This window comes from Rhipicephalus microplus, chromosome 2, assembly GCF_043290135.1.
Source record: "Rhipicephalus microplus isolate Deutch F79 chromosome 2, USDA_Rmic, whole genome shotgun sequence".
NCBI classification, from domain to species: domain Eukaryota; kingdom Metazoa; phylum Arthropoda; class Arachnida; order Ixodida; family Ixodidae; genus Rhipicephalus; species Rhipicephalus microplus.
The window spans coordinates 158,356,323-158,366,230 of record NC_134701.1 but is presented as its reverse complement, the minus strand read 5'-3'; the positions used below and the strand labels follow the sequence as shown (position 1 = coordinate 158,366,230).

At 47.6% G+C, this 9,908-nt stretch overlaps 1 pseudogene; it reads left to right on the top strand.

Moving 5' to 3' along the window:
• Positions 1-2,979: 2,979 nt before the first annotated feature.
• Positions 2,980-6,022, top strand: LOC142792337 (uncharacterized; annotated as a pseudogene).
• The last annotated feature ends 3,886 nt before the right edge of the window (positions 6,023-9,908 follow it).

Below are 9,908 nucleotides of genomic sequence, written 5' to 3'. Positions count from 1 at the left end.
CCCCCAGCATTTTTTAAGAACGATTATAGATTTCTGTGGTGGTGGTGGCAGCATAATTCGCGATAAACCCGGCGCCAGAGAGTGTTCGGAAATGTACACAGATGTGGCTTCGAACGTGCAATGGTCACGTGAGCATTGAACGAGTGAGTGAACGAAATAACTCTGTGCCTATTAGCGCGCATCGTTTCCCAATAACTGATGCTTTCTCGATCGGGGACTTGTCGGCGGTCAGATGTTTCAGATGTGACAATCTGATTTGTCGTTGAGGTGGATTAATCATTTTACGTTGCCATATTTATTCGCTGCCTTGCATTACTGCATTGTATTCATTTCATTGTTTCACATATGAATAAAAGAATATGTTGCCTTTGCAACAAAAGTGTTGCGCTGCTAAGCATGCGGGTAAAAGTTCTATTCCCAGCACGGAGGAAGCAATAAGTTTGAAGGGAACATTGTTGAATGCGCAAGAAAGAAAGAAAGAAAGAAGGAAAGAAAGAAAGAAGGAAAGAAAGAAAGGAAGAAATGTAGCAGGCCAGGCTGATGAAACTTCACTTGCCCGCATTTACTCGATCGGCGAAGGATTACTTTTTCATGTTGTTTACTTTACAATCGACAGGCTTTACAATCGTCGGATCGCACAGATGTTGAGAGAAAAAGGGTTATTTGGTTTCGGAGCCCTGAATCACGATGACCTACTGCGCATCTTTATCTGGCCGTAAGTCAATAATAATACACAGAGGTGTCTGTGCGCCTGCATCAACTACATACTGCGACCAGTTTCGGCATCTCAATGAAGCGACAGACACTATGGTGTATGAACTCGACGTCATTACTTTTGAATGTGCTTTCTTCACATAATATAAACGGTCCGGAGTTCTCCAATTTATCTGAAAGTTGTGGTTTCGCTGATAACGATACAGAGTATACCGTACGATCAGAGTGCAATGAAAAATACCACATAAAACAAACCATCGAAATGCGTGCAGGCTTTCATCCAATTAACTTCTGAAAGCGGCTTGGACTAATGAATTTGATTAATCTGTAAATCGATTGATTTATGCTAACTCTGTCTCTTCGGGCTATTTCATGTATTGATACAGTACATAAGAGGTCCTCTTTGAGGACACGTTCGACACAATAAACTTTCATCTTGCGTTCAAGGACAGATTACGACCCCATTTCTCGATGCCTAATGTATCGCTTCTTCTCGTATGCCCTTGTAATGCTAACATAAGAGCATCAGGTTATCTGGGGTAGTCCTATGAGTCATTAGAAAGCTTCGAACAGTGAATAGCGCTCATTTCGTTAATTAAATCAATATAACATACACTGCGCCATAAACCCGGTTGCTTGCAGTGTATGAGTAAGTCCACCGTAGCTTAGACCGACTCAGAACGCCAACCACGCTGGACTCAAAATGGAGGACCTCCGCAAGAGGCACTGGAAGTTTGCGTATTTGTCGGTAGGATGTGGTAGTTCAATCCTAAATACTAAATAACTTAAAAAGCGGCCCTGACATCGCAAATATGAATGTATTAGCAGGTGACAATTACGGACGGGAAAACAGAAATGAATAAAAATCTAAAATGACACCCGGAAAGGCACATAAAACGATAACTTTCTCTAATAAGATAGCTTAGTCTTTTCGAGTCTTCTGTATTTTTGTTCCAAGTTTTTATGGGCAATCAAAGATGTGGTGCAAAAGTTTAAACTTTCCAGGTAACAAACTTTTTGCGATCTGATAAGGCGCCTCTGGGATCCAAGAACATATAAGTAGCTTAGTCTCATTTACAAAAGCCCCCCGGCCTGCTCGGAGCGCTCATCACTGCCACAGCGAAAGCTGGAAGAGGAGCCTTTCTGAGCCTTCTTTTAACACTCTTTGGGTAGCTACTGCAAGTTCATTTGAAAGTACCCACTACGCCAATAATCATTGTGTAGCAGGCAGTCATTCCCTATGCCATCCTTCGCTATTGTTCGGAGAAGCGTGGTATATCCGATGCACACTTGCAAGAAACTTTGTGCAACTTTTCTTTTGTGGCTGACAACGATAAAGAATTGTGCAGAAGATTTGTAATCTCCAAAATCCTCCACAGTGGGTATGCGCCACAGTTATTAGGTGAACCAGATCAAGCTTTTTTAAAGAGATGGAGTGATACAGACGACCTGGTCGTTGCATAATTCGCATTGTGTGACACCTCGTTGTTAATTTGCTGTTCTAAATTGCTTTATTACTCATATGACCACGATTCCTTTCCCGACATCGAGTCAGCTTTGCAAGAGAGTTCGAAGCACTGGCGTGGCTCAGTGGTAGATTACTCGACTGGCACGCAGGGGACCCAAGTTGAAATCCCATTGTGTCCTCTAGGTTTTTCATGGGTTTCGTGCGATAGTGGTACGGACAACGGCGGCGGACAACCACGGCGCGCACGCGATCCGTGTTGTGATCTCATAACAGCTTTTGCCGTAATATGTAGCAGCTATGACTCTAAATTAGCACGCACATTGGCGTCAGTTGAGCCTTTTTAGCGGCGCTCGTAGCTCAGGAACCTTATGCAGACTTCATGTTCAGATTTAGTTCGCTGCAGTTGGCTATCTTGAACGTACTAACGATAGCAAGCGATGGTCTGAGCTTATTCTTTAATAGCTGCTTGACATAGCGATGACTTTACATGTAAGTATCACCTTCTAGTACCTTCCCTACATCGACGCCAAGGAGGAACATGGCCACATCAGGCTTCTGGGCTTCATCGGAAAGATCGCTCATGCGACGATAGACTCTCTCCGACTGAAGTGAGTTGTGGAAACCAAGCCCTTGCTATTTCGTAATTGGAATCGTTCCAGTGTTAAGTATCCTGCCTCCACTCTGCCCCTCGACCCACCACTAATACTCGTTTCTCAAACAGCGTTACCTTCGTCAAGCCTAGATACGGCAATTTCGGCGGTGAGTGCGTGAACAACAGCTGGCCAGGCATCGTCAGAATGTTGGTCAAGAAGGTAAGTTTCACGCCACTTCGTAGCCTTGGTGAACTACTAAGTCACAGCATGCCGCCTTGCGAAACAAAACGTGTTCTTCACGAAATGGGAGACGCGCTCCCAAGGACAGGGGACGAATTCACAGTGCTAACTTCTCTCTCGTAAGCGCGTCTTCCCGAAGGTAAGCCGGTTTCGCTGCTGAGATGCTCTGCATCGTGATTGGCTGAAATGTTTTCTGCGGAAAGCGCCAGAGGTTTTCGTGAATGTGGACCCAAAAGTCTCCTGGACATGAGCTTCAAGGCAAATGCGAGCTTTCTGCTCAGCTATTGTATGCCTCTTCTGCTTTAATGAATGAGTGTACAGGTCTCAAAATATATTACAAACTGTAACAATAAACTATGTACTATATTTATACGCTTCCTGAGAATTTCGTTTTCTCACAAAAGTCATAGGTACTTTCACACCCATGGTACGGTTCAATATTGGAGAAAGGGAGACAGCTTTCAAGTACGATTCAATTTAGGAGAAAAGAAAACTGCGATTGAGTGCGATTAAATTCAGGAGAAAAGAAGACAGCGCTCACCTGCTTGAAAGAATAACTTGGGCCCCGTATCTGCACGTTACACCAGAAATGTCGTCGAAAGACAATAGTCTTGCGTCTGGAGAGAGTGAACAAAACGTTTATTTGATGTTCCGTGCAAGAAAATCGGTGAATGGTATTCTGGAGGCGCTGCGTTAGAGTGCCTCAAGCGTGCAGCGGAGGCGAACGAGCGCATCAAATCACGTCACACGTGAGACATGAGCGCTATCTGGCAGTTATACTGGAAAAAGGGGTGCGCGCCGTGTGCGCCCGTCTCTGAGGTGATAAGGTGTAGAACGCAAAGCGACGGGTAGGTGCCACCACCATGTCTCCTAAACCAAGCAAGATGGTGAATACCGACAACCTGAGGCCTATCTCACTAACTTCATGTGTGGTTAAACTTATGGAGAGAATGGTTCGGGATCGCCTTTCTCCATACATGGAAGCTAAGGGCCTCTTAGCAGACACTATGTTTGGGTTTAGCCCTCATATGTCTGCTCAGGATGTCCTTCTTCAGTTGCAGCATGATATAATAGAACCCACTGTTATGCCACACTACGACAAGGCCATTCTTGCTCTCGATCTTAAATGCGCCTTTGATAACGTTTGTCATGGTAGCATTCTGGCAAATCGGATCTCTTCAGATTGCGGTGACAAGGTATTTGCCTACGTAAGAGACTTCCTCTCGAAGCGTCAGGCTTTTCTTAAAATTGAGGATGATGAATACGGCCCACACACAATGGGCACAAGGGGTACTCCCCAAGGAGCTGTTTTGTCACCACTCCTATTCAACATTGCTATGATGCAGCTTCCACATCAATTTGCCCGGGTGGAAGGAATTCATCTCTCACTCTACGCGCATGATATAACAATTTGGACTACTGAAGGTAGCCTTAGAGAAATGGTGGACCGCCTCCAGCGGGCCGCCTCTATAGTCGATAGCTATGCTTTCGCCTGAGGTCTCCATTGTGCTCCTGCAAAATCAGAGCTTCTGCACGTCAGAGCCAACCCCAAAGACGACACAAACTTACATATCTTTTTGATGAGAGCTCCTGTCAGAGAAGTCGAGGAGATCTGGATCCTGGGCCTGTTCATTCATAACAGACTCAGACCGGACTCTACCATTACCAAACTGAAACTCATAGGCGAACACGTCGGACGTATGATCCACCGCGCTTCCAACAAACGCGGCGGGTTGAGGGGCAGGGATACGCTTTGACTTGTTCATGCCTTTGTACTCAGCTGGATCCTCTACTCCGTACCCTATCTTTGCACTACAAAGCAATACGACCAGTGCATCGACGCCATCATAAAGAACGCTACAAAGCAAACTTTAGGCTTACCGGTAACCACCTGCAATGCCAAGTTGTCGGATCTGTGGGTGCTAAACCTTATCAGAAATTGAAGGAGGCGCACCTCGTCAACCAATATACGCGACTTTCACAGACGGTATCTGGGCGCCGCTTGTTAGGCTGCTTGCACATAAAACATGACTGCATTCCAGAGGAGACATGCAGACTTCCTGAGCTGTGGCGCCACAAGCTCTGCGTTCTTCCCCTTTCTCGAAACATGCACTCGCAGACTTACGAATGATGATATATGTTGTTTAATGGCGCAAGGGCCATTGATGGCCAAAGAGTCATACGAAGGCAGACGAGGGGCGCGCACTGTGGCCCTCGAAGACCAATATGGATCCAAGCCAGGTGTATACTACGTTGATGTGGCAGGGCCGTCGCCAACTGGATTCGACACGCCCGCCGTAGTTCACCAAAACAAACGCGTTCACCAAAACACCAAAACAAACTTTACACTCACTGAGGAGGTAGCAATAGCACCTGCCGTCTCGCACACGGACTCTATGGGATAACTATTACAGATTCACGCTGAGCCTCTGAAAATTATCTGGCGGGCGAGGTATCACCTTTGGCCTACGATACTCTAAAGCGAGCCGTCAGGGATTTAGACCCCTCACGAAAACGCATTGTTTGGACTCCGAGCTAGCAGGCCCTTGGACGTAACGAGGCTGCGGATGCAGCCGCCCGCTCGCTTAACCACCGGGCACCTCACCCAGGCTTTTCGGGCTCCGAGAGTAGCCAACCACTTCTACGATTTAGAGAAATTCTGGTGTACTATTACGAACAACATCGGCGTTTCCCGGTGCCGGCTAAGGGCCTGAGTAAGGCCGATGAACGAACCCTAAGGCGCCTGCAGACCAAAACCTTGTTGTGTCCTGCAGTAGTAAAACATTTTGATCCGAAAGTCGATGGGTGGTGCCCTCACTGTGGGGAAGTCTCCGATAACTTTCACATGGTGTGGGCATGTCAAACGCATCCTTCCTTTCCTCCTAACTCTTTCCTAACTAGAGAGACGTGGGAGGCAGCTCTACTCAATTGCTCAGGGCTGGAGGCTCAAAGAGCTCTAGTCTAATAGGCGCGAGTAGCGGCCTTGTCCAGCGGTGTCCCGGAATAAGGACTCCCCCTGTGTAAAAGGCTCCTATGGATCTGGAAACTCTCTATGAATAAATGTTTTTCATTCCCTCATCACCATGTCATCTAAGCAAAGCGTTGAAAACACTCGCTGTTTCATGCAAGCGTTACATGGCCAGCGCAACGTTATAAAGGCTACGATCCTTCAACTTACTTATGTATATCTTTTCTAGTAGAAAATACAGATACATAATAATGATGTGTTGTTATGGTGTCTCAGATATGCGCAGTAATTGATTTTTAATTGACAATCGCACAAGTATGAATGCTGAACCTTGAGCAATATTGGTGGGCACTGCGGATGGGGTCGGCCGTTTGGAGTATCGTTTGGTCACTTTGGTGCCGTTGAAGGCACAGTTAAGGGTGGACAGCTAAGAAAAGAAGACGAAGACATAGTGGTCCCGTTGACCTCCGTGGCCAATCCCCCTTGTGGGTATGAGCCAAGATCTTCTTCTGGGCGACAAGACAAGACGTCCTGCGTGTTATACGTCAGAGACGTCCTCTTCATCTAGCCATGGCGCCATCCCTGTCGTGGACACCTTCGAAGGCGCAGACCTTCGACGTTGTTTTCCCTGTGGAGACCAATCCGGAGACCGTCGTCGATGCGACGGCCTCGATAGTTGGCTTTTCAGAGGTACACTGCATTCAGCATATGGGAGGCATGAACTTCCAAGTAACTGTTAATAGCATGGCTTCCATGACTCCCATCGTCGACGCTGGCTACCTGACCATCGGTGGCGAACGTATTCCGGTCGTTCCCATCCGCCCACAGGTAACTAACGGTACTTGCCTGTTCTTACCAGCCTTCGTCTCCAACGAGGTACTCGTCCAGACTTTGTCCCCGTACGGCAAGGTGTTGACTGTGACCGCAGGCTTCATGAGCGCAAGACGCGGAGTTCTCACTGACATACGCTTTGTCCAAATGAAAATGAGTTACACAAATTCCGTCCCCAACTATCTTCGCGTTTGCGGTCATCGAGTCACCTTCGACTACCGCGGCCTGCAACGTGTTTGTCGTCGGTATGGCTCTAGTGGTCATAATCGAGCACAGTGCAAAGCACCATTCTGTGGTCACTGCGGTGTGCACGGACACGAAAGCGAAGGCTGTGACTACTCCTGCCGTCGTTGTGGAGATGGCCACCCTACCACCGTCTGCTCTGTGTGTCGTTCATAATCAGATGCTGCTGCGGGGACCTTTCCTGCCCTACCGTCCATGTCACCAATGGCAACAGATGAACCAGAACCCGGAGCTGTAGTAGAACGTCAGAACTCGATTCTGAGAGCTACATTAAACGACGAAGATGAAGTGTGCAGCTTGGCCAACCCGAGCGCGTCATGTTTGCCAATCTCAGCGATAAGAACCACCACCGTGGTTGACTCCGTGTCTGTCGCAGGCAAACATGCCGTGCCATGTTCGACGTTGACCCAAGCTGAGAAAGAAACGCTTGTAGACCCCGATTCACCGATTTTATCGTTAAATCTAGCAGCCGAGTGCTCAGTAACGCCGACGTTGCGAGGTCTGTTTCGCCAGGAACAGAATTGAGACCAAATGAGCAATGACCATTGGCTCATTCCGAAAGCCAGGCTCGCGACTTCCTTGAACAAGTAGCAAGACGCCATGGGAGCTCTTTACTGACGCGTCTCGAAAAGCAATCCGTGATCAAGGTCGTTGGAGGTGGCGACAACATTGACGCTGCAGCCCTACCACTATCTGATTTGTCTGAAAGCAGCTTCAGCCTCGGAGTCGACAGTAGCATCGGGCTCATTTCTAGCCTAGACGGATGTGACATGAAAATGCAAGCCCCGCGAGATGTCAAGCGTGCTCACAATTCCGGCACCAGCTCGGACGGCACCCAGGATAGCCGCTCCAAGTCCCAGAAACCGAATAATCCTCGACCCCCTTCTTTAGGGTCGAAATGTGTTGTATAGTGTGTGTACTCCAGTTCCCCCGCACAGATCCCCGGCGGACCGAATCAATATCATGAGCAAGTCAGTCACTCTCGATCATTTCGATATGGCTGACACACTGAAAATAATTTCTTTAAATGTTCAAGGGTTCCGCAACCCAGTAAAGCAAGCCGAAGTTATCGCCCGCAGGGAACAGTGTCATATTCTGTGTTTACAAGAAACCAATTCTTTTACCATTGACCACATTCGTGCATTCAAACGCGCATTTAATTTAGACTGTTACTTTTCTTTCGCGATATCTCAATTCAGTGGAGTTGAAACTATTATTTTTAACCGCGCTCTTCTATGCAATCATCATGTTTTCTATGACGGGACTGGACGGGTATTAGCTTTTGACTGCATCCTATCATCCTTCAAGCTGTGCTTTTTGTGTATTTTGGGCCAGCTCAAGCGGCGATGTCTAACGATTTTAGGGGCAAAGCTCCTTATAGCAGCACCCGTTCGTCTCCTGTAGTATGTAACAAGTATAACATTTTGACCTCCAAGGTGGTGCCGGCGAGAGACTTCTTCTGTGCGTTGTTTAACAATAAAAAATAGTGCTCAATGTACATGTCAATGGCTGATGATAGGGAATGAGAGACAGGAGCATTCGGCTTTTAGTTGACGCGCAGGCTGCGATCACCATTAGCAGCCATTGGCATGTACATTGAGCACTATCTGACAAGAAAGGGTTGCTACGTTATACTCGCTGGGTGTAACCTCCTTAGCTTTAGAAAGATTTAGCGAGCGTTGAGCCGCAGTGCCATGAATACAATGAATTTGTATATACCATGAATGAACTCGAGGTGGTTAAAAATGTGAAGAAGATACGAAGCGCAAGCCGTAAGAAAGTAAAAGCCGAATTCTCCGCCTCTCATTTCCCATTAGCAGCCATTGGCATGTACGTTGAGCACTATCTGACTGAAAAAGTTTGCTACGTCATACTCCTCCTTGGTAACCTCCTTGGTTTTCGAAAGGTTTAGCGAGCGTTCGGCCGCAGTGCCATGAATACAGTGAACTAGTATATACCATGAACTCGAGGTGGTTAAAGGTGGGAAGTGGACCCGAAGCGCAAGCCGTAAGAAATTGTCCGTGTGCCACTTCTCGTTTAGTCCTTGGAATGTCCGCTGGATGGCGGTGCTTCTATATGGGGAATATATGTTGAAAAGATGCGAGATGGTGGTACTTGGAGTGTTGAATAGATGGACGAACGGACATTTAGACAGATGCATGGATGGATGCATGAACGGACGCAGGGGCGGCTGCATGGACGAACGCAGGGACGGACGCACGAACAGACGCACGCACGGATGGGCTGATGGACGCATGGACGGTCACACTGACGGACGCATGGACGGACGGAAGCAAGAACGAATGGACGGACTAATTTTTCACCTCACTCTCCATCATTCACTCCGTGGATATGCTGCCATTTTTTCCCATGACCTGGACGTGCATTTTTTAGACGGTCGACATGTCATACTCAATGGAGATTTTAATTGTGTATTAGACACGCGAGCTGACGTGCAAGGTCCTGGATGGGGTCATTCTGATTGGAACGCGTGGGATCTGCGTCGCCTGGTCCAACAATTTTCTTTGATATATACGCACAGACTAGTGCATGGACCACAGTATGCCTGGACTTGGCGGCGTAGCACGTCGTCTAGTCGGTTGGATCGTTTCTATGTGCCGATCACGCTCCGGTGTAGTAACATTACCTTCAACCCCTGTTTATATATCAGACCACCGACCAGTGACGCTCGAGGCTTACTTTCCCTTTTAATCATCAGTGAGACCTCGGCGTCTTGACATCCGCATACTGCACGAAGCGCGTTCACGCTCAAGTTGATCTAGAATATTGCGTGCCTCTTTTTTGGAATCCGGTCCGGAGGTGTGGGACGCGCTCAAGAAAAAGTGGCATC